At 42.3% G+C, this 25,404-nt stretch overlaps 2 non-coding genes across 2 annotated transcripts; both read right to left on the reverse strand.

The window, feature by feature from the left end:
* Nucleotides 1–11,834: 11,834 nt before the first annotated feature.
* On the reverse strand, nucleotides 11,835–11,907 carry TRNAA-AGC (transfer RNA alanine (anticodon AGC)). Its single transcript has one exon. It is a non-coding gene; the product is annotated as a tRNA-Ala (tRNA).
* A 754-nt stretch (nucleotides 11,908–12,661) lies between these two features.
* TRNAY-GUA (transfer RNA tyrosine (anticodon GUA)) lies at nucleotides 12,662–12,753 on the reverse strand. Its single transcript is given in 2 exon segments — nucleotides 12,662–12,697; nucleotides 12,717–12,753. It is a non-coding gene; the product is annotated as a tRNA-Tyr (tRNA).
* Nucleotides 12,754–25,404: the final 12,651 nt, after the last annotated feature.

Consider the following 25,404-nt stretch of genomic DNA (forward strand, 5'->3'; position numbering starts at 1 on the left):
GATCAGCACCAGGAGGATTACTCCATAACTTAGAGACCAGCCGGGTATCCTAGAGGAAAGGGCAGTTCAGATAGAGAAGGGAGCACCAAATAAAGGGTGTTTGGAGGATCCTCCCAGGAGGGGAGATGCATGTCGAAAGTAGACTATGGACTGAACATGTTTGCCACTCAATGCCTCTTTTGCAGACTACAACACCCAAAAGGAGAGAGAGAACACAGGGGATTGCCCTGCCACAGAGGCAGGGGGCGATGGGGGGATGGGGGTGGGGGGATATTATCCATGGTGGTAGAAAATGGGCACTGGTGGAGGGATGGGTATCTGATCATTGTATAATCGAAACCCAAGCACAAAAAATTGTAAATCTACAACTGTACCTCATGGTGTTTCACTAATAAAAAAAAAATCAGTGTCTTATGTGATGAATTTGTAGACTTATTTATTGATTTATAAACCTCAAACAATAGACACATATTGTGACTATAATCCTGATGTATGTATAATTACCAATAATCTTAATGCTTTGGGGCTGGAGCGATAGCACAGCGGGTAGGGCGTTCGCCTTACAAGCGGCCAACATGGCCGACCCGAGTTCGATTCCTCGGCCCCTCTCGGAGAGCCCTGCAAGCTACCGAGAGTATTTGATATGCCAGACACAGTAACAACAAAGTCTCCAATGGAGACGTTACTGGGCCCGCTCGAGCAAATCGACGATCAACGGGAGGGCCTTTACCTTTACCTTTACCTTAATGCTTTGAGTACTAAGAACTTCTTAAGGATGTGACAAGTTCCTATAATAATAATGTGTCTTCTTCTGTTATATGTATTCATAACATTTCAGGAATTGTTTGGAAAATTTTAATTCATTGCAGTAAAGAAGGAAATTCATGTTTTACTTAGTTATTTCAGCTCACCTAGATTTGGTTGCCTGTTTTTATCATTTCATGGGTTTTGGAAATCTGAGTACTATGTGCAAGTTATTTTCCTGGAAAGACAATTTCTACTGTAAAATGCATCTAAACAAAAGTATTCAATAATAAACATGTATCAGAGTCTATTCTTTTGATAAATTCTTGCTTTCAAAAACATGTATTGAGTGTTTGCATTGTGCTAGACTCTGAGGTTTGAAGACAAACAAGACTAAGGTCATTATCCTCCAGGAGCTCAGTCTGGTAGTATAGATCAACATATAGATCAATATATATATGCATATATATGTGTGTGCATATATATACACATATACATATGTGTGCATAAACACACACACATATATACATATATACACACACAGAAATTTAGTACAAAAAATGTGGTAAAATGCTAATAGAACTTTAGAGTTGGAGCAAATAGGATACTTCCATGGGTGGGATAACATTTGAATTGATCCACCAAAAAACTTAACAGATGGGCATGTAAATAGGGCATGGGCGGGGCTGTCCAGGAAAAGGAACAGAAGCAAAGAATGAATCTCAGGAGTGCCAGAAATACTCAGTGTATGATGCTTGGGACTAGAGTGCAGAGCATGCTGGCTTATTGACAGACTCTGGACACTGGGCTTAAGAATTTTTTAGCACTTAAATTACTAGTCAAGAGGAGTGGTTAAGCATTTTCTGCAGGACGTTTCCATGAGATCTGTTGTACATTAACCCTAAGTGTTTTGGGCTTCATCAGTGAAGTTGCCCCTTATCTTTCTCCCAGTGAAGCTCACAGGGAGCATCCCTAATCCCCTGAGTTTCTCTTTAACATTTCCTTTGTGTTTTATACCTCATTGTCACAGTTCCCCAAGTCAATCTTGGTTACTTATGAGCCAAAACTTTCTGGTAATTCTGGATTTTGTATTTGTAGTGAATTACTTGCTTTTCTATTTCCCCTATAGCCTTTTCATATTTTACTATAGAGCAATGTTCTTTGATTAAACACAGAAAGACCTTAATACTATACTCCTGATATTTGAGAGTTGATTGACTCTGAAATATAACTACTGGGCATAATTACTTGTTCATAATGACTTGACTCAGGCTTCAGTTGCTGTAGTTCCAAATATCCCAAAAGGGAGGTCCCACCGTGGGACTGGGATGGACCTGGGGCGAGTGGCAAAGCAGCCCCGGCATCGAAATGGGATATTTTAGAAAGCATAAATGCATGATCTTGATGCAAGTTGTTATGATTTAAGAGACAGGAACCCCATGGGGAAGGACAAGTTGAACTGACCTGAGAACTAAGTCTGGGATTTACAGTAAAAGCCTCGCTTGTTCTCAGGGCCCAGAGAATTAAGTTTTGGGATCTTTAGCTCTTACTGTGCTTATCCAAATGACTGAAAGTATTGGTAAGAAGTAGAATTAATTGTTTGATTAACTGACTTAATTGTTTGATATATACTACTAGGAGAGAGAAAAGCAATATAGATATCCCTAGAAGATAGAGTGTCTCCTTGAGTTTCTCCCCTTGAGAATTGCCTCTGCTGGAATGTTTTACCTCTGTAAATCACACAGACATGCAGCCCTACACCTCTGGTCCCTTTGGATGTTCTATAAGGATGCTAGCAGCTCTGCATTAAATGGGCCATTTTTACCATCAGGCTGTGGTCCCCTTCTCTCTGTCTCTCTGCTGGGAAGGTCTGGGGAGGATGGGAGGCAGCTCTCAGCCACAGAATGCACACGTGTTGCAGCAGCACCCACTGCCATGTGAACTCATAAGATCTGTGTTGGTTAGATAAATCTCCCATTGGTGGTTGGGATAGATTAAAGTGAAGGAAACTTGGCTAAAGACCAAACAGGATATTATTGACAAGAGCCTAAGTGAAGGATCATGATGCCTGAGTGGTTGGCAATGGCAGTGGGGAAGGAAGGGAGGAAATGAGCTCTAGTTAGGAAAATAGAATGCACAAAGGAACTCAGACGTCCTGAGTCTGAGCAGCCGTAGAGATACTGCAGCATAAGTAAGAGGGTAGACCTGAACAGCTTTCTTTTTTTTTTTTAATTTTTATTAGTGACTAACCAAGAGATACAGTTGTAGACTTACAAATTTTTGTGCTTGGGTTTCAATTATACAATGATTAAGTACCCATCCCTCCACCAGTGCCCATTTTCTACCACCACGGATCCCAGTATCCCTCCCACCCCCCATACTCCCATCCCACCCTGCCTCTGTGGCAGGGCATTCCCTTTTGTTCTCTCTCTCCTTTTGGGTGCTGTGGTTTGCAAAAGAGGCATTGAGTGGCATTCATATTCAGTCTATAGTCTACTTTCAGCATGCTTCTCCCATCCTGGGAGGATCCTCCCAATACCCTTTATTTAGTGCTCCCTTCTCTATCTGAGCTGCCTTTTCCCCTAGCATGTGTGGCTGGCTTCCAAGCCATGGAGTAAACGTCCTGGTACTTATCTCAGCTACTCTTGGGTGTTAGTCTCCGATTTTGTTACTTTTTGCTGAACAGCTTTCATGCCTACCTTGCTCCTTGGTCTTGGGAAACTGATCTCCTCAAGTTGAATTTCACTTCTTTCATTTAAGATTGGAGTCTATCTCTAAGTGAGGTCTTGTGTATGTAAGTTCAGACAAAACAAAATTTCCAATTTAATTATTTAATATAGAGTTGACCATCTTTTCCCCTCTCTCCCTGTTCTCTGCCTTGTACTTGTTCTTAGAATGCCTCCTGGGGGTTATTTTGGAAGCTGTTAGGGTCCGTAATTCGAACACAAGACACTCATAAGAAGTTCAAAGATTTTATTAGAGTTGTTACACACACATACACAAACACACACACACACACACACACATGGTTGGGGCAGGGGGTGGAAAAAGAGTGGGAGAATTGTTACAGAGACTCACTAGCCAACATTGAACATTTTAAATTCTGCCCCAGAGTTTAGGTTCACTGGACAGCTAAGGTAATGGGCAATGCCTAAGGCAAATGGCCAGACCACTCTGTATGATTGTCTGTAACCTTCTTGTCAACCAATAAGAAGTGATCACTTAATCACTTAATCACTTAACTTCCCGTTAGTCATCGATTTGCTCGAGCGGGCGCCAGTAACGTCTCCATTTGTCCCTGTCGCGTGCTAGTGTAGCCCAATGGTATCTGTTCACTCCGGGAACATGAAGGGCCTCAACCGATCGTTCATGATCTTGACAAAGAAGTCTGACCATCTGGTAGGTGGGCAGCCACGCGGTCTTTTGACATCCTGTGGAATCCAGTCAGTAACAGCTCTAGTCCAGCGGTCGTCTTTAAATCTCATTATGTGACCAGCCCATCTGATTTTCGACACCTTGGCAAATGAGACAGCGTCCCTGATTCTTGATCGTCGACGGATGTCAGAACTCCGGATTCTTTCTCTCATTTGAGTGAAACGTGATATTCCAAGCATAGCTCTTTCTATTCTTCTTTGGGAGACCTGAATAGTGTTCTCATCTTGTTTGCGTAGGGCCCAGGTCTCTGAGGCTTATGTTAATGCAGGAAGAACAGTGGAATCAAAGAGATGTGCCCGGAGCCGGAGGTTCTTCGTCCTCTTAGCTATTTCTTCGACGTTCTTGAAGGCGTTCCAAGTCGCTCTCTTCCTCCTGCACAGCTCGGATGCCAGGTCATTTGTCATGTTGACCTCTCGACCTAGGTACACATAGCTGTTGCATTCGAAGATGGTCGTTCCGTTGAGAGCGAATGGGGCATCAGGAACGAGGCTGTTTCTCATAAACATTGTCTTCGTAAGATTCAGCTGTAGTCCTATAGAAGTGAAAGAGCCCAAATTTCTTTTTAAAGGGCTTACACAAAACCCCTTATGTTTAACTTCCCTGCATTCTCTGTAACATTCTTTTTACTCAGTAACCTAAAGACTCAGTTTTCCTATTTTTTTTTAAACCTACAAAAAAGAGCCACAATCAACTCTATCCTATGCAAAGTTCCTCCCTATCCTCCCTGGTTGGGGAGTTTGCTTCCCTTTTCCTTCAACTTTCCAATAAACTTTTCTATTTCCAACTCTGAGTTTGAGAACCAGAACCAGAACCAGCACCACTATGCTGAGACCGCTCTCTGCACACATGAAGGTACCGGCAGAGGACCAAAGGCACGTGGGTCCTGGGGCTGAGATCTCCAAGCCTACTTGGATCGGGGCTGAGCATCCTCCACCCAGATCCTCCAAATTCCAGTAGGAGGGGATCACACCACCAACTGGCCCCCTGGTGCCATGTAATCCCATCAACAGCCAAGACTCAGAGACTATAAAACCCAGCTCCCGGGAGCTAGACATCTTATCATCTCATTCCTACTTTGGACAAACTGGCAGGCTACCGAATGTAACCTGCACACAAGGCAGAGTCTGGCAAACTCCCCGTGGCATACCCAATATGCCAAATACCAGTAACAATGAAGGGTGTCATTCTCCTAACTCTGAAAGAGCCTTGAATATGGCACTTTTTTTTAAAAGTCTCAGGGCTAGGACAAAGGAGACGTTACTGGGGCCTGCTCGAGGCAATCAATAAATAACAGGATGGTTGTGATTGTGATTGTGATTGAGTTTGAGCATCTTTGTTACCCATTATTTTCATCCTTGAAAATATTGAAGATTTCTAGTACTAATCTCGGCCATTCTTGGGTGTTAGTCTCATTGTATAATTGAAACCCAACACAAAAATTTGTAAGTCTACAACTGTACCTCCTGGCATCTCACTAATAAAAATTTAAAAAAAATATTGAAGAACCTGGAAACCCTGGGCCAACACAGAGACCCGCCATCACACTCCTGTGTCAGGGTCACAAAATGTGTGTCTGGGAGATGGTCCCCGGTGTGTTTGCAAACATGCGCTTTACCACAGAGTCATATCTCTAGGCCCCTGAAAAAAATTATTTTGTTTGTGCTTGATTTGGTGGCCTATAGTAGTAGACATAAGAGATTTTTAGAAGCCTCTTTTCTTCCTTACGTGGATGAAATACACACTACGATACATGTGACACCTGAAGCCTGGGTTATCTGTCCTGGCAACAAGAGCTGGAAAGGTCAAGGTCTTTTCTTTCTGTTGTCATCTTAGGAGCCACATCCACTGCAGGGCATAACTTGGGTTCTAACTCACCTACTCTTCTTCCTCTGACTTATAAGGAAGGCTGTGAAGCTTCTAGAAAGAATGAAAGGAGAGCTTTTGCTTCAGCCACTCAATACACTCCTGCCCCAGTTTGATGGGATTAAGAAGGAAGTTTATCAAGGCTTCCAAATGAGGTAGCTGAAGTAGGCAGGCAGGAAGATAGGGAAGGGCCCCCTCTCGCAGTGAGTTCTCGGGAAGTAATAAAACCAACTAGCCCCAAGATTCCAAAGAGCCACCTTGTGAGGCTGAGGCCTGGTACAAACTTTACCTGGCACTAGCACAGACCTGAAGAAGGCTGGACCCACTCTGAGAGAAGCTCAGCAGAAATTAAGGCAGGAAAGTAATTTTTAAAAAGACCACTGTGGAGTACATGCACAACTCAATCAGCCTAATCAGTGGCTGAATAAATAGCAGTACTCCTATATTTAAAAAGGAAAAAGAAGAAGAAGAAGATCATCAACTACTCCCAACTCTACCCCACCCTGGCAATGAAGTCCTACCTAGGTAGAAATACCCCACCCCACTCCCGTGAGGCAGTTTGGGACAAACCCTGTAAAAAACCATCTTGAACAGAGGACACATGAAAATATACTACCCAGCCCATCTGTTACTTACTCCCAGCCCGAGCTGTGGTGCCCGAGCACATGTGTTGCCTATATCTCTCCTCTTGAGATGTGTTCTTTTATACTTTCATATCTAATACTGGAATGTGTGTTGGGGCTCCCTCTCCACTCTGAAAAGTCTGCATTCTCTTGGGTGCGCGTTCTTTCTCTCTTTCTCTCTCTCCCACACTCTCTCTCCCTCCCTCTCTCTTTCTCTCCCTTCCTTTCTCTTTCTCTTTCTTTCTCTCTCCCTCTCCATCATTCTCTCTCCCCCCTCTCTTCTTCCTCTTCACCTCCTTCCTTCAAAACTTCCAAATAAAATCTGCTATTCTTCACTGCTCTTATCCTCCTGAAATGCTTTTCTGTGAGGGAAAGGTGAGCACTTGAAAAGCCTGGGTAAGGTCTAGAACTATCCTGCAAGGAGCAAGGCTCACACCACCCTTCTCAGTCCTCAATTTCCCCTGCTGTTCTCCAGGTGGCAGAGGTGCATAGAGAGAATATAGCAAATCCCTTTCTCGAAGCTGCAGCCTCTCTCCTCTCCATTTCATATCAGTCACTAGGAGACTCCAATACTGATTCAGTTTCTGGATTTTCTCCATGCCTCAGATTCTGTGAATGATTTAGAGTGAACTAAAATTTTTCAGTACTCTCCTTAGAGCACAGGACTATTCGCATGTTCCCCTCCCAACTCACATCCCATACCGAAGGACACTGGATTCTGGGAGTGGAGAAAAACAGGAATGGATAAAGGAGGTTGAGGATTATTATCCATCAACTTGGTTATTATTTCTGAAGGATCTGTTTTGGAATAACCTTTCTGATAAACTTTTTAAGTAAGAACCGAAGTATAGCCATGTTAGAAACCAGACATACTAGAAACTATGTGCATGCCAACTGAACTGGGCACCAACCCTAGATCGTAGCCTGGAGCACATCCTGGTCACAGAAACAAAACAGATGGAGAAACAAAGGGTTGAGGTACTTGTGGTACTTGCAGGTGACACCAGCCAATCAGTAGTATAGGGAAGTACCTGGTGGTTGTCGAGTCTACTTAAACTTTGCCCTGTGGTTGAAGGTGGTCATACTCTGACCGGTTCTCTACGGGGTTCGTGAGACAGGATTTCCTAAGTATGTTAGGTCCATGGGGACAAATAGAACTGTTGGCATGTGGAAATTGAGGTTTCCTCTTTCTATCCTTCCTCTTTCAATAACCATACTGCTTTTTTGTACTCCCTCAGTGCCAGAAGTGTATTCTCTGCACTGAGCTCTGCAGAACCCTCAGTCATCATAACAGCAGCAGGGAAAAAAAAAACCAAAAGAAAAGAAAGGGGGAAGTATGTGCTGAGAACCAAATCTTATAATAGCTCTCCTATCATAAATATTGTCATTTCCAATGAGCCAAGTATGGCTCAGAAAATTAGTTCCCCAGGACCATATGGTTGTTAGTTGTCAAGCAGACTCAAAGACATGTCTTCTGACTATGCGGCTCATGATTTGTCTCATGTACATGCTCTAGCACCTTATCACCATCACAGTTTTCTGCAACATGGTCAATGTTTTGTGCTATATAGGTAGGTATTGAGCACTCGAAGTGCATATTGTACAACTCAGAATCTGAATTTCAGTTTTATTTTTCTTTAATAAAATGTTTAATTAACCATATATAGCCAGTGGTTAACATATTTGGCAACCAATCCAAGAACATGAAATCAAAAACTTTGAGGGGGAAATTAGAATGTCTGTAAAGGATTCTCTAACAGAAACTGGAACACCTTCTCTTTGGGTAGTTAGTGTACTAACGAGCTAGGCTGATGTGAAACCTCTTCAACTTCAGAATAGTTAGAAGAGCAATGCCAACTCTTTATCCTGACAATGCCAAACAAGGAGGAGCATTCTGGAAACAGGAGACAGAAAAGTCCCAGGGAATTAATACTAAGAGATCTCCACGTCCTGAGATTCCACAGTGTCCCTATCATTTCATTGACCTCTTTTGGGCACCATTAATTGCAAATTCAGATACTTGAAAATAGTTCAGGTTTAGCTCAAAGATCTAGTCACTCATCAAATAAAACAGGATTTATGGAGGGTAGAGCTAAAGATAAACAGAAATAAAGATGCAATTTGAAGCAAAACAGGGAGATAGATGACAGCCTCTGTGGAAGGGAAAATGAGAAATTATAACAGCATTCTTCAACCCGTTTATACTTAGGGTTGCACCTGTCCTGTCTACCCATCTACCAACCTGTAGACGGTAGATAAGGAGTTTCTACCATCTGCTAGATAGTAGATAAGTAGTTTCTTCTTCTTTTCTTTCCCCCATTAAAACAATTTTTAGTCACACCCAAATGTGCTCAGTGCTTAGTATTGGCTATGTGCTCATGGATCACTGCTGGCAGGGCTCAGGGTACCATATGTGTTGGTCATCATCAAACAAAGCAAGCATACTCTCTAGCTCCTAGACCTGTGACTCTAAACTTTTCTACATCTGTGGACCAGCACAGTCCATGGACAAGTGAAGGCCCATATGACTTCCAGTTTAAACTCCAGATAACTCTTTCTTGTGCTTTTCAGATAAGGAAAGTGGTGTCTAACTAAATCATTAAAATGAAGAAAATAGTGGACAATATGGATGAGGAGACATGAGTTAATGGCTGTTGAAGTATGAGCTTTAGACTGAAACTGAGACTAGGTTGAGACTTTGAGGTGAACTATAGCAGCTTCTTGAAATTCACTTTAATTCCAATGCCGAAACAAAGATTGATACTTACTATTTTGCAAACTCAACCCCTATAAACTAAGACAATAAAGTTGGCAAGTCTTCTGGGCAACATCCTTCTAGTCAACTGGTCAGCCATTGTGACTGAATCATATGTGACCAGAAGGAAAAATAATAACATTTCATTTGGGATTTAGAGGAACTGTGGTCTTTAAGCCCCTGGATCTCTTGACTACTCCAAACAGATATAACCTATCTGATCAAAGGAAATAAATATGGAATATAATATTACTTTTGTTGGTATCCTGAGGCTCAGGATAAAAGTCCAAAACAGCACTTCCTAATGTTATTTGGCATAAAAGTTTGCCTTATATAACAATGTTAAGTTATTTGGGAAAAAAACCCCTCAGCTATCTTTTCAATAAAAGAATCATTGTAATCTCTTTACACCAAAGACTTGACTCAGACTGGACTGCAAAATATTTAATTTCCTTCTGTCTGAAATGCTAGTCTTTTCAATTTCACTATCTGGTGTTTGTCATCTTGGCTATGTGACTTTATAATTTCTAATGAGAAGAAATATCTAAAATCTAAAATCGAGAGATGTGAACTAAAAGGTATTTTGCAGAAGCTAACACTGTGGCATTTCTTTCACTAGTTTGCAAACTTATGCTTAAAAGCTTTTAAAAAAAATCTTGATAATTATTCCTCCAAATCTGTTGTTTATAAATTTTACTTCACCATAAATATTCTGAGGAAATTTTAGAAAGCAAACATATTGTAATTTTCTTGAAAATGGCACATTTCACAAGCCAGAAATACAGTCACAGGGATCAAACCCAAACCCAAAAGGTCTCATGTAAGGTAGGGGCCTTACCTGCTATACAATTGTTCAAGACAGTGTCTATCTGTCTGTCTATCTAACTATCTATCTATCTATCTGTCTGTCATCTATCTATCTACACATATGTATATATATGCACATGCATATATATGTATGTACATTTAAATAAGCTATTTAGAAATAAGGACTTCTTTATTTCCAATCTAATGGCTATTTAATTCCATTTTTTTCTTAATTGCTACTTCCCTGCCCTTTCCCTCAACACACACACACACACACACACACACACACACACACACTGAGAATAAACATCCTTGCTTTGTTCCTGATCTTAGAAAAGAAGCATTGAATCTTTTAAGACTAATATTAATTCTGTGTTTTTTTCACTGATGTCCTTTATCAGGCTGAAAAATTATTTTTCAGTATTTTTCCCCCTTCCAAATTTGTTAATAGTTTTTAAAAAATCAGGAATAGATGTTGATTTTGATCAAAATCTTTTTCTGCATCTATTCAAATAACCATGTGGTTTCTATTCTGCAGTCTGTTTACCATGATAAATTATTTGATTTTGACAGAATAAAACGGAAAGCAAAATGGAAGACTGCCCTAGTTATTGAAAGCTGTCTCAGTAAAATACAAAAGGTTGGACACAGTGCTAACAAAATATAAAGTTGCCTAAAGCATAAAGTAGATGTGAAGTCAAATTATCATCATCTAATATTAGTTGAAATCCTCAAAAATAGCCATATTTCTTCTCTTGCTTTTTTATTTTATTTTTTTGAGAAATTCAGGATATTTCATCAATTTTTGTTGGAATTTTAGGAAAATCAATTCTAGAAATATTGATTACGAGATTTTACGACTAGAAAAACCATTGTGTCTTCTGCTTAATCTCCCAAATCTTTGAGTGAATGAGTATGTTTTGTTTGTTTTTTTGTTTGTTTTGTCTTGTCTTTGCTTAGCAAAACAGGTTGCACTCAATGGCAGCCCTAGACAGAACTTTTCACCAAACAGTTTTCCTAGTATTGGTCTCCAAAGTTGTTCTGCAGGAAAAAATGGCTTTGTTCCAAAAACTGGTGCCTTGGTCCAAGACTTTTTTTCCACTTGCAGGCCTGCCCCCTGCATACCCTTTGTCTCGCCCCATCCATCATGGATCTGTTATGATGGAACAGAGTTTTATCAGGGTCATTTAAAGCAATCGGCGTCATTTTCCTAGCTCTCTTTCATTGATTGTGTGTTTGTTTTCTCATCTCTCAGTTATTCTTTGTGCCTCCTGGTCTGAGTCTCAAATGCATCATTCCCTAAAAAAAAAAAAAAAAAAAAAAAATCACAAAGGACTGGGGGTGGCGGCAACAGACGTGGCCGCGCTCCGTCGCCATTTTTGGAGAGAACGAGGGCATTTCACGAATTTTCCCAAAGTGCGCGCGACACTTTCAAACTGGAAGAATAAACTCGGCCAGCAGCCTGCAGTTCTTGTCTGCAAAAGTTTTTCAGGGCTGCAACCTCAAAACTCAACCGACTCCGCGGTCGCCCGACGTCTTCCTTCGGCGCTAGGTCGGCCAGAGACGGGATTGAGAGAAAAAAAAAAAGTGAAAAAAGGAAAACGGACTGGAGGATGCGGGCATCGATCCCGCTACCTCTCGCATGCTAAGCGAGCGCTCTACCATTTGAGCTAATCCCCCGCTGCCGGCCACGGCTGCTTATCTGTTCCCCTAGAGAAGGGTCAGGGCGTTAGCGGCGGAAGATTAAAAAGGTCTGGGCTTGCTTCTCGATGTCGTCGAGACGCCGAAAACAAAGTGACAAAACCGTCTCCTTGGCGTCGGAATCGAACCCCGTGCCTAAGATCGGCCGCGAACAGGCACTAGAGTGCTCCTGTCTACCTGCTGAACTATCAGAAGAAACGAGGCAGAAGGTCTCTGTCTCCATAACCAACAGGCCCTTCCCGGGCTCCGGGTATTTTTTCTACACGATTTGCTTGGGATCTGAGTCTCTGAACCCCAGGAACAGGGAACCCGGCGATTTCCCAGCTCTCCGCACGGCGAAGCAAACAAGCTCCCCCCGCGTGGCCCCCGCCGCAGCCCTAGGCCGGACCGGAAAAAGGTGTGGGGGCTGGTCGCGGACGCAGCGTCACCCCCTCGTGCGCCCCTAGGACTCGGGGGCTCCCTAGGACTCGGGGGCTCTCGGAGAAGCCAGGCCCGGGGTGCAAAAAAACAGGAACCAGAGCTTGGCAGAGGACTCACTGCCGGGCCTTGCAGCGTGCACGGTTTTTCCTCACTGGCGGCATCATCCGGAGTTCCTGCAGGGAGCACTCCCCTTAGGCCCACACTGATCAAAAACGGTACTATTTCCCGACCCAAGTGAACTATAATAGGGCCACCGTGTGCCTATCAGAGATGCAGAATCCACAGAAAACTGGGGAGAAAAAGCCACCAAGTCTCCTTCGAGCCGGAATCGAACCAGCGACCTAAGGATTGCTTTGTGCCACTGTCCACTACAGTCCTCCGCTCTACCAGCTGAGCTATCGAAGGGACGGGGAACGGTTTTGCGTCTCCTGAGATTAAAGGAAGAAAACTCAGCCGCCAGCCACTCGCTCGCAGCCCTGCAGAGCTGCGTAATCCGGGAGGCGGGGAGAACGCGCGCGCCAGAAGCGGTTTGACGCGTGCGCAGAACGGAAACCAAACTGGGTTGCTGGAGACCGGAGCCCAAGAGCGTCTGCAGAGTGTAAATGTGTGTCTATGCGGGTCGTCACTGCCACCGGGGCACAACACGGACTGGCCCACGGCAGTTGATCCTTCCAACCGCCTGTGCAGGGTGACGTCAGGGGTGCATTCGTAGCTAGACTCTAATGCATTTCCCTTTAATTTTTGCTTTTTACCTGGAGCCAGTGGCGCAATGAGTAACACGTATAATGATTACGGATCAAAAGACTGTAGGTTCGGCTCCTGCCTGGCTCGGGCTGTTGGCAGTCTCAGCTTTTTAAAACGAAAGATGATTCGAAGATTGATCATATGCCACTTATCACGTGCTGTGATTGTTTCATTGCAGCCCCTGAGCCTTGAGTGCAGCACTGTGTGTACAGGACACAGGGGGTGAATCTCAGGGGCTGCTCCTATCCAGCCTGGTGAGGAAGGGAGGTCAGAGGCCGGCCGGTGTCCTGCAGAGCGGGTTCTTGTCTCGTGGCTGAGTCTAAGGAAGCTCGGGGTTTTTTTTTTTTTTTTGAATTTGCAAGGTTTTAGAAGTTACAAGGTCACAAAATCACTAAGACAAGTTGCCCATCCACACTTCGGAAAATGCGGGAGATACAGGAGTGGGGGTGGGACTCGGTAGAATGGGGTGTTGAAGGTTATTTACAATGCCTTTTTGGATCCGGTTCCTATATTTTACACTTAAATTAACAAAGATATTGAAGGCATCGCAAGACTCTCAAGGATTATTGACCCGAAAGCGCTTGACATTGGTTTATGCAGACGATTTTCCTTTTTTTTTTTTTCTTTTTGGGTCATACCCGGTGATGCACAGGGGTTACTCCTGGCTCTGCACTCAGGAATTATCTCTGGCGGTGCTTGCTCAGGGGACTATATGGGATGCTGGGAATTCAACCTGGTTGGCCGCGTGCAAGGCAAACGCCCTACCCGCTGTGCTATTGCTCCAGCCCCAGGTTTTCATTTTTTAATCTATGATTTGTGGAAGGTTTAAAATTAATTATTTTAAGTCTTCCCAGTTGAGAGAGGCGCTTCCCCAAACTAAAAGCTGTAGTGAAAGGTGAAGTCAGGGAAAAGAAAATGTGAAGTGAGGAATAAAAAAAGCAGTTCTATGCGAGAAATTTGCTTCCTGGGCATCCTATGAACTTGGTTAAAAAACAAAATAATTTAGGGAGGAGGAACACCGACTAGGAACGTTCAAAATGGGAACAAGATCCTTTGAAAAAAGGTATTTTTAAAATTATCTGGTGAATATTTTGCATTTTCTCATGTAGCAAATTTATCTTTAAAGTTATGTAAGTGCTTCAAAGGGTTAAAAATAAAATCTGTCCTCTGAGGAAAGCGGAGGAGGTTGGTTACCACTCCCCTCAAGTGTATGCACTGAAGCTGTTAAATATGAGGCAAGCACCTCCAACTTACTCCAAGATTATCCTCATTTCACAAAGTGGCAACAAGGTGGGGTTATTTGTTTGTTTGTTTGCTTGTTTGTTTTTTAATGTGCAACGAGAAGGCCGGTACCCTCATGGCACTGTGACAAAAGTCTTGGCCTCTTCAGAACTTCCTGCCGGTGGCCAGACAGACCAGACTCATGCTTTTCAGTGGCAGGTGATGGTGCTCTCTGGCTCTCACTACAGACAGACACATAGGACTTGTAAGCATGATAAACATTTATTATAAAGATAAAAGAATGGCCCAAGGAAACCAAAGACAGGGTGTAAATGGCTCTTTCCTTATTTTTTTCTCTCCATCCCTTTATATGCTTCTTTAAGTGCATCCTTTGGAAATGCATTCTTTTCACCCCTGACAGTCTAGTGTGGTGGATTGAAGGTGTCCCTTCCTCTTTCTCAGATTCTAGTACTGAAGACCTAGAGCTCAAGGTGAAGGCCATTAGGTGCTGAGGCCTGAGGGAGGTGATGAAGTGATAGAGCCTGGAGGGCAGAGGCTTTTGAAATGGGATTAGTGTCCTATAAAAAAGATCCCCATAGAATTCCTCCTTTTCACTACCTGGTGGGGCACAAAGTTCAACAGTCTGCAGGCAGAAAAGGGACCTGCCAAACTCTGATCTTGGCTTCCAGCTTCCAGGAGCCATAAGAAAGCTACTGTTCGATGACTGGTTAAAGAAACTTTGGTACATCTACACAATGGAGTACTATGTAGCTCTTAGAAAAGATGAAGTCATGAAATTTACATACAAGTGGTACAATATGGAAAGTATCATGCTAAGCGAAATGAGTCAGAAAGAGAGGGATAGACATAGAAAGATTGCATTCATCTGGGGGATATAAAGTAACAAAGTATGAGATTAATACCCAAGAATAGCTGAGATCAGCACCAGGAGGATTACTCCATAACTTAGAGGCCAGCCGGGTATCCTAGAGGAAAGGGCTATTCAGATAGAGAAGGGAGCACCAAATAAAGGATGTTTGGAGGATCCTCCCAGGAGGGGAGATGCATGTCGAAAGTAGACTATGGACTGAACATGTTTGCCACTCAATGCCTCTTTTGCAGACCACAACACCCAAAAGGAGAGAGAGAACACAGGGGATTGCCCTGCCACAGAGACGGGGGGATGGGGGGATGGGGGTGGGAGGGATATTATCCATGGTGGTGGAAAATGGGCACTGGTGGAGGGATGGGTATCTGATCATTGTATAATTGAAACCAAAGCACAAAAAATTGTAAATCTACAACTTTAAAAAAAAATAAAATAAAATAAAGGGGAAAAAAATAAAAAAAAAAAAAAAAAAAAAAAATAAATAAAAAAAAAATAAAAGAAAGCTACTGTTCATAAACTACCCACTCTGTAGTAGCTTCAGCAGACTATTGAGACATCTATCAAGCAGAGATTAATTTCCTCATTATTCTCACTGCAAAACTCATTTTCTAGTCTGTTAGATGCTTGAATCCCTGATCTACAAACCATGCCGAAGGCAGGTAACACATGACCATCAGAACTGTTTCCCCTCTTTTAGTCTAGCCATATTGTCATACAAGTAGGATCATATCCCTTCCTTCCTAGAATGCTAATGAAAAGGTGGTAAAGAAATATAGGAAGAAAAATGTCTTTTCTGCATGAAAAACAACAGTATGTAAACTCAGCTAACCTGAGGGTTTTTTTGTTTTTTTATAACTTCTGGGATGTGTAATGGAAGTGAGATCTCACAGATACATAGTCAATGTATTATGATCTGTAGTTTCAAGCTTCTACAATGAAGCTTGCAGAAACAATAATTTTTCCTTGTTTTCATAGTGCTTCCAGGATGATTCAGGCACAGACGCAACAACCCCCAAAACATTGTAGGTCAGAGACCCACAACACTGTGTAACTGGTCCTGTGCTTGGTTCCTCCTTGGAGTGCCTTTAGATGTACTTACACTGTATTTTCTCATGTGCCTTTTTGCCATTCAGATTTCTTCTTTGAGAAAGTTTCTGTTCATTTTGTCACCCCATTTTTTGATGTGGTTGTATGTTTTCTTCTTGTGGAGTTCAACCAGTACTTTGTATATCCTTGATATCAACCCCTTGTAGGATGGGTATTGGGCGAATATCCTTTCCTATTCTGTAGACTGTCTTTGTATTTTCGTCACTGTTTTTTTTCCTTTTTTTCTTTTTTTATGTAGGAGTACTGCTATTTATTCAGCCACTGGTTAGTTGATTGAATTGGGCATGAATTACTTTACTTACTTTGTTAAAATTTTTTATAATTTTATTTATTGAATCACCGTGAGAGCAGTTACAAAGCTTTCAGGTCTAAGTCTCAGTCATACAATGAAACACCCATACCTTCACCAGTGCCCATTCTCCACCCCCAACAACCCCAGTATACCTCCAACCCAAACCCTCCCCTACCTGTGGGGCAGATGATTTCCACATTACTCTCTCTCTACTTTGATTGCATTCAATATTTTGACACCAGACCCACCATTATTATTTGAGATTTTACCCCAACACTCAGATCTGCTGAAAAGGCAACAGTAGACAATTTGTTTTCTATTGCTGGTTATGAATAACATATGATGTCACGTGGCTGCAGTAGTGGCTGTGCGATTTTGAAATTCCAAAATTTTAACACTTAAATCTGGAGGAATTTCTGCCAAAACCTGCTGGGTTCAAAGGTTTACTCCTGAGTGTCTGGGATCATGGCCGTTAAGCAGCTTGATCAGGAGCCAGAAAGGCCATTCGTGAGCGATGACTTGGAGTCTCGTTGGAGTGGGGAGGACAGGACTGGCTCCACCCTCATCCCATGAGGCCCTGCATGTCTCATCACTGCGGGCCCAGATCTGACTGTCCAATGGCCTCTGAAGGATGATGGCCACCGAGCTGCCAGGGGGAAGCAGGTGGAGGGACAACACCCTTTCCCTTCTGGGGTGGCCTGTTGACAGTAACCTACTGCGGGTTCCGGATGCATTTCTGCCAAAAGTCGCTGGGTTTCGAGATTTGTTTCTGAGTCTCTGGGATCATGGCCATTAAGCAGCTTGATCAGGAGCCAGAGAGGCCATCCGTGGGCAATGACTTGGGGTCTCGTTGGGGTGGGGAGGACAGGACCGGCTCCACCTCCATCCCATGAGGCCCTGCGTATCTCGTCACTGCGGGCCCAACCTGACTGTCGTCACTGCGGGCCCAAACCTGACCGCCTCTGGAGGATGACGGCCACTGGGCCACCAGGGGGAACAGGCCAAGGCATGAAACTTCTTCCCACCTGGGTTGGCCCAGTACCGGTAACTACTGCAGGGACCGGACACATTTCTGCCAAAAGCTTCTGTGTTTCGAGATCTGTTTCTGAGGCTCTGGGATCATGGCCATTAAGCAGTTCAATCAGGAACCAGAGAGGCCATGCCTCTGATTATATAGCTGAACTGGAGGTGTTTTGTGGGTGTGTTTCCCACATACCTAACTTTTGGCCGTTTACTTTCTTGGTAAACTTTGCTCCAAGTTTTTGGGGGTCTGGCCAAAGGCATAGCAGCAATTTTGGGGTATCTGGAAGTCTGAAGGCACCATCAGGCTGCTGATGCACTCACCTCACAGGTACAGATTGACTTGCTGGTGGCACCATACCCGGTCACTGTTTCTTTTGAGGTGCAGAAGCTTCTTAGTTTAAGATAGTATCATTTGTCTATTTCTGTTTTTACTTGCTTGGCCAGTGGCGTGTCATCTTTGAAGATACCATTAGCTTCAATGTCATGGAGGGTTTTGCCAACCTTATCTTCAATGTACATCACTAATCATCAGGAAGATGCAGATCAAAACAACAATGAGATATCATCTCACACCACAGAGACTGGCCCACATCCAAAAGAACAAAAGCAACAGGTGTTGGTGCAGATGTGGCGAGAAAGGGACCCTCCTTCACTGCTGGTGGGAATGCCGGCTAGTTCAGCTCTTTTGGAAAACAGTATGGACGATTTGCAAAAACTTAGAAATTGAGCTCCCATTTGACCCAGCAATACCACTCCTGGGAATATATCCCAGAGAGGCAAAAAAAAAGTACAGTTGAAATGACATCTGCACTTCCATGTTCATTGCTGCACTGTTCACAATAGCCAAAATTTGGAAAAAACCCAAGTGCCCAAGAACAGATAACTGGTTAAAGAAACTTTGGTACATCTACACAATGGAATACTACGCAGCTGTTAGAAAAGATAAAGTCATGAAATTTACATACACTTGGTTCTACATGGAAAGTATTATGCTAAGTGAAATGAGCCAGAAAGAGAGGGACAGACATAGAAAGAGTGCACTCATCTGGGGAATATCAAGTAACAGAATGGGAGTCGAACACCCAAGAATAATTGAGATAAGTAGCAGGAGGTCTGCTCCAGGGCTTGGAAGTTGGCCTCACATGCTGGGGGAAAGGTAGCTCAGATAGAGAAGGGAACACCAAGTAAAGTATGTTTGGAGAACTTGCTCAGGGTGTAACATGCGTGCTGAAAGTAGACTATAGACCGAATACCATGGCCATTCAAAACCACTATTGCAAACTACAACACCCTAAAGGAAAGAGTGAGCAAAAGGGAATGCCCTGCCACAGAGTTGGGGTGGGGTGGGGGAGATGGGGCGTGGGAGTGGGAGGGCTACTGTGATCATTGGTGGTGGAGAATGGGCACTGATAGAGGGATGGGTACTCAATCATTGTATAACTGAAACCCAAGCACGAAAGTTTGTAAGTCTACAATTGTACCTCATGGTGTTTCACTAATAAAAAAAATATAGATCTACTTATGCTGTACAGACTCTATTTGCATAGGGAGTTTATATGTAAACAGACGCTTGAGAGAGAGGCAGAGAAACTATTAATAATAGGCAAAGAGAAAGAAAGGCTATTCCTCTCCATTTTAAGAGTGAGTCCATCCTTGGGTTGGTAGTTTGGGGAATCTTGGGCGTGCATGACTCCAGGCCCCAGTCATTTAGAGAGAAAATATAACATAGTCCTTTATTCATGACTCTGAATAAATATTTAATAGACAATTGAGAGGGAAGAACAACTGAAAGTCCAAGATAAACAAACAAAATATCTGACTAAGGAGGAAACAGATAATGCAAGAAATAGTGCAGAATTATTTTTAGTGCTAATTGACATTCTTGGGAACATTTAAAAGGATATTGCAACATAAAAACCAGAACAAGATGATAGTAAAAGGAGCTATTGAGAGAATAATTGAGTTTTTGAAAATTAAAAGTGTAACAACTAAAAAGGAAAAATTAGTAGACTAAAGTAAAATTTGGAGATACAGAACTCTAGAGTATAAGAATCAGAACAAATATAAGTAAAAATATAAATTATACGTGTAGAAGATATTTGACTAGTAAGAGTTTTAAGTTAAGAAGGCAGAGACATTGCAATGGAGAAAATGGAACAAAGATAGTCATGAGATCTAATGTACCATCAAAACAGAATGATAAAAAGTGACCCAGCCTGGAGAGAGTCTAGGGAATTTTAGGAGCACTGGGGATAATGATGAAAACCCAAAACCTATTAGAAATAGAAACAAAAACAAGCTGGCTAGTTACGAAGGAATGAGATGTTGCTCATGATCAGGCATAATAGCAGTACTGGTCATCAGAAGACAGAAGAGCAAGGCCTCGAATTTCTATGAAGAAACAGTTTGAATTGTTTAACCCTTACAATCCCTAAAATTATGTAACCAAAGGAGCAAACACGTATGTGGACTAATGGAGAAATAGTTTACCTTTTCAAGTTCTTGAGTTACTCACAAGCTCATGAGTCCTTTCTGGTACAGAAAATCAACATTGCTTGAAGAAGTAGAATTGATTAAATTCTCCAGGAAGCAAAGCTGACATGGAATTGGAGTACTGAATTTAAAAAGGAGGGTGGGATTAACAGTGTGGATTGAAAAGGGGATTGGGTAAAAATAGCCTGTCTGATTATAGATACAGTCTCCCAGTCCCCTGGGTAACTGTCACTGTCACTGTCCTCCCATTGTTCATCGATTTGCTCAAGCGGGCCCAGTAACGTCTCCATTGTGACAATTGTTACTGTGTTTGGCATATTGAATATGTCGCGGGTAGCTTGCCAGGCTTTGCTGAATGGGTGAGATACTCTAGGTAGCTTGCCAGGCTCTTCGAGAGGACCGGAGTAACTGGAGAATGAAAATTTCTCTTTAATCCTCAGTTGGACAAAAACGACTGGGCTTTCTACTACATTGATCATTTGTTGGCCAGAGGCCGGTAACCTTGGCTGTAAGGTAGACCCTGAAGGAATGAGTATCTAGAGGTTCTCACTTAACCATCTGTCTTGCCATTGGGCAGTGAGTCCTTCCTTTCAAGGCTCTAGCCATAAATCTTTGTGTACCATGGATATGCTTCAAAAACAAAATAATAATTCAGGAAAGGTATATATACAATGTTACCAAAATGGAACACAGGAACTCAAAATATCTTCTTGACTTATGACTATAAGCCCAAGAAGGAAATCAGGACAAATGAGGCAGGAGTGGGGTTGCGGCTACAGTTGACAGGGTGGGACAGAGAACAGAGAGCTCTAGGAAGACAATCTTTTGAGAAGTAGATTCTTTTTTAATCGTAGTGATATTAAAAACCTCAGGGAAGTATGATAAAATCCTGTCACTTTTCTCAAGAAACAAAGCAAACAAACTCCAAAAGAAATAATAATTTTTCAAAGAGCTTTTTAAAATGCTCACATTCTAACTATAATGCAAATTATAAGAAATGATAAACTGTGTTCCTCCCCTTCAAATTCTTATATTCAATCCCAAATCTGCCAATTTGTAGCTTCAAAATTGATTTAGAAGTTAACTCTTTTTGTAGATGGAGCCTTTAAAGAGGTAATTTGTTATAGGCTCTTTAAAGAGGTCCTCTCATCCAAAGTGTCTAGTGCCCTTAAAGGATGAGATTAAGATACATGGTTGGTGTGAATATTGGTGACCATATGCAGAGGGCAAGGGAAAACTAAAGGAAGAAGCAGGATGGGGCTAGAGTGACAGTACAGTGGATAGCGCATTTGACTTGCACACGGTAAACCCAGATTTGATCCCTGGCATCCCATATATGGTTCCCTGAGCACCACAAGGGGTGAATGCAGAGCCAGGAGTAGGCCCTGAGCACTGCTGGGTGTGGCCTCCAAACCAAACCAAAGAGGCAAGCAAATGAAAAAGCCAGAAAGACAGAAAGTGGCAGGTCACTCACTATTGATAAGTATCAGTTTAAATAAGTGAGATAAATTTCATATGAATGTCTTGGGTGGCTACAAGATAAACGAAACACTGCCCTTTCCCACCAGAATCTTCAAATTATAGAGAGGGCTTAATAGAGTTTACTAAGTGGAGATGGTCTCAGCAGGACACTATCAGCTAGAATCCTGAGGCAGATTCTAGTGCAGAACTAGCAAGCGGGGTCAAAGAGATAGTACAGCCAATAGGTCATTTGCCTTACATGCAACCAACATGTGAATAATCTCCAGGACCACCTATGATTTTCTGGTGCCTGGCCAGAAGTTATCTCTGAGCACAGATCCAGGAGTACGTCCTGAAGAACACTGGGTGTGCCCCCTATAACCCCATATCCCCCACCAAAGAGAGAAAAATGGAACAGGCAAGGAGAATATACATTCCAAGCAGGAGAAAAGGGCAAGGAGCCTTTCATTGCCTAGGATTTTGTATGCGGGTTTAAACAACAGCCATCAGGTAGCAAGACAGAAGCACCAAACACACATGCATACAAAACCATCCCCTGGAACACACAGTAAGAGGGCAGGGCAGCCACCTGCAAACCAAAGGGTTGAGCCCCCAGTAGATACTAAACCTGCTGACACCTTTAGATTTCAAGCAGCCAAAACTTGAGAAATAAATTTCTGCTGCTTAAGCCACTCAGTCTGAGATATTTGGTTATGATAATCCTAGCAAATATAAGGATGGTAAGAGGAGAGCATAAAATTAGAAGAATTTTAATTTAGGATTAAAAAAATATCTTGGAAGAAAAAAAAAAGAGAACCCAAATTAGGCAGGCAGAAATTTGCTTTCTTTTCTGTTTGAATTTTTTGTTTGAATTTTTGTTCAGTCAGATTCTCTAAGTTACTTATTCTGTAAGTTACTTTATATGGCACGTGTGGGGTAGAGAGTCCCATAGAGGCTATCCAATACAATGTCACATAAAAGATGCTTTTTAAAAGGTGATGCTTGTGTGGAAAGATTGCACAGGGGATAAAGCAGTAGACTTGCATATGGTTGACTCCAGTTTGTCCCAACACTGCATGTGATTCCTCAAGTCCTGAGCACCACCAAAACCAAAATAAATAAATAATAAATAAATAAATAAATAGAGATAATGTCCTTGGATGTGACATGGCATATCTTTGGATCAGAGTTTAACAACTATAGATGAGAGTCTAGGTCTCTGGAGTCACAGAGGAACACTTTGCCACTTGATCTCCATTTGAAATAAATTATTCGAGTGATAATGAAGCACAGACTTTGAAGGGTCAGATGACAATAAATTGTCAATAAGAAGCATGCCTATTGACTCTGTTGTCGTGAATGCAGAAGGGGAAAATGAAGCACAGATATGTACAGGGTGTGGTGGGTAATATATTTCTCAGTAGAAATTGACATAAACCAAAGAAAATTGTTATATAACATATACATATACTTACATACATCCATACATCCATACATATCACATACATATTTTAAATAGTGGCTAATATCAAAGTTCTTTCAGAAAGAGTTACAAAGGGAGCAATATTACACCCGCCATAGACATGCCACCAGACTCCGCATCAGGTTGTTTCACTCAGGGCGTCCGAAAGGGGGGTGGGAGAGAGCCCTCCCCATCCCAAGGGACCCAGCCCCAGCAGCCGAAAATCTCCAGAACCCAACCACCACCACACTTAAGGCCACTTCCCACACGTTCAGGCTGAGCCTCACATACGAGTGAATGTATTCCTGGGCCGTGCGACCCATCATAAGACACTCCCTACCCATTCTCTGCAAGTACCACACCACATTTGATGGGGTTCAAATAGTAGGCAATAAATCATAGAGGGAAATATATATTTATATATGCATATATACATATTTTCAGATATATATCCATATATATATATATATATATATATACGAAAGCTCACATCACTCAACCTTTAAAAACATGTTAGTGATATCCTAAAGAATGTCTTAATGGCCGCTGCCAAAATGGAACAATCTTCACACTATTTCCTCTATGGATACTTTTTTGTAGCATTTTCAGCAATTTTTCATAACAGATAATATAAAATATATTATTTCAGTAGTGCTTTGGGACAGAGATTGGGGCTTCGGATGGAAACATCCCAAATTTGGCGGTGGGAAGGTGTAATAGTGGTAGGATTGGTGTTTGAATATTAAATGTAATCAAATATTGTGAACTACCTTATAAAATAGAACTTTTTTTAAAAAAAAGAGCTATATTTGCCAAGTTTCATTTTCTTTAAAAGAAATGTACAAGAAATAAGACCAATTTAATACTGTGGCGTAATATTCTTGCTAATGTTTCACAATTATTTTTGTACAATAGAGAAATTAAGAATAATTTTGCTTTTGTTATGGATAATTGAAAATCATAAAAATGGAGTGATATTGAAATGCCACTTTAAACAAATATGGCAAATGTTTTTGTTCAGATCCCTGATATTCACTTTTAGTTAATAAGGGCTAAACCAAAATGTAATAAAGTGTAATGAGGTATAGATCCTAATGCTAATTTACCTTGAGTCTAAATGCTGGTTTTCCAGTGTAAATTGTTGTAAATAGAGGAGAGAGGGTTGGCCTGGTGCCCACCCAAGCAGAGGCCTGGAAGTCACTTGCTCTCACAATCCAAAATTACCTCCATACCCCTAGCCTGACCACCATCTCAGGATGGACTTCACCAAGGTATAATCTGCTGAAAATTAGGGTATGCGGGTTTTGTGAATCAAATCTCCAGGCTTTCTCAGAGTTGGGGTGGGCTACCTCCCCTCACTTCCCAATACTCCTGGAAACACTGGTAGTCACCCCCATGAACCAACTCCAGTGCCACCATGTAAGCTCTACTACTGACCTTGCTTCAGAGACCCATAAAGAACTCTTGAAAGAGATCAAAAGCCACAGTTATTAGTCTCCCAGAATGGCCGAGATTAGTACCAGGAATTTTGCTCCATGGCTTAGAGGCCAGCCACACATGCTAGGGGAGAAGGGAGCTCAGATAGAGAAGGGAGCACCAAATAAAGGGTGTTGGGAGGGTCCTCCCAGGATGGGAGAAGCGTGCTGAAAGTAGACTATAGATCAAACATGATTGCCACTCAATGCCTCTTTTGCAAACCACAACACCCAAAAGGAGAGAGAGAACAAAGGGGAATGCCCTGCCACAGAGGCAGGGTGGTATTGGGGGATAGAGGGTGGGAGGGATACTGGGATACGTGGTGGTGGGAAATGGGCACTGGTGGAGGGATGGGTATTTTATCACTGTATAATTGAAACCCAAGCACAAAAATTTGTAAGTCTACAACTATACCTCATGGTGCCTCACTAATAAAAATTTAAAAATTTTTTAAAAAAAGAACCATAATAGTTTAGAAATGTATTAAATGAACTAAAATTTTTAAAAAAGCCATAGTTAATCTCAGACCCACACACTGTCACTGTCCTGTCACTTTCCTCCCGTTGATCGTCGATTTGCCCGAGTGGGCCCAGTAATGTCTCCATTGGAGACTTTGTTGTTACTGTGTTTGGCGTATCGAATACATCATGGGTAGCTTGCCAGGCTCTGCTGTGTGGGCTTCAGCCCTTTCATCCACTCTTCTCTTTTATACTCTCGGTAGCTTGCCAGTCTCTCTGAGAGGGGCGGAGGAATCGAACTCGGGTCGGCCATGTTGGCTGCGTGCAAGGCAAACACCCTACTGCTGTGCTATTGCTCTAGCCCACACACAAGGATGAAAAAACTGGGGTAAATCAGAGTGGGTGGGCCAGTCTGGTGCCCACCTAAGCA

This window comes from Sorex fumeus, unplaced genomic scaffold (assembly GCF_029834395.1).
Source record: "Sorex fumeus unplaced genomic scaffold, SorFum_2.1 ptg000002l, whole genome shotgun sequence".
Lineage (NCBI taxonomy): Eukaryota > Metazoa > Chordata > Mammalia > Eulipotyphla > Soricidae > Sorex > Sorex fumeus.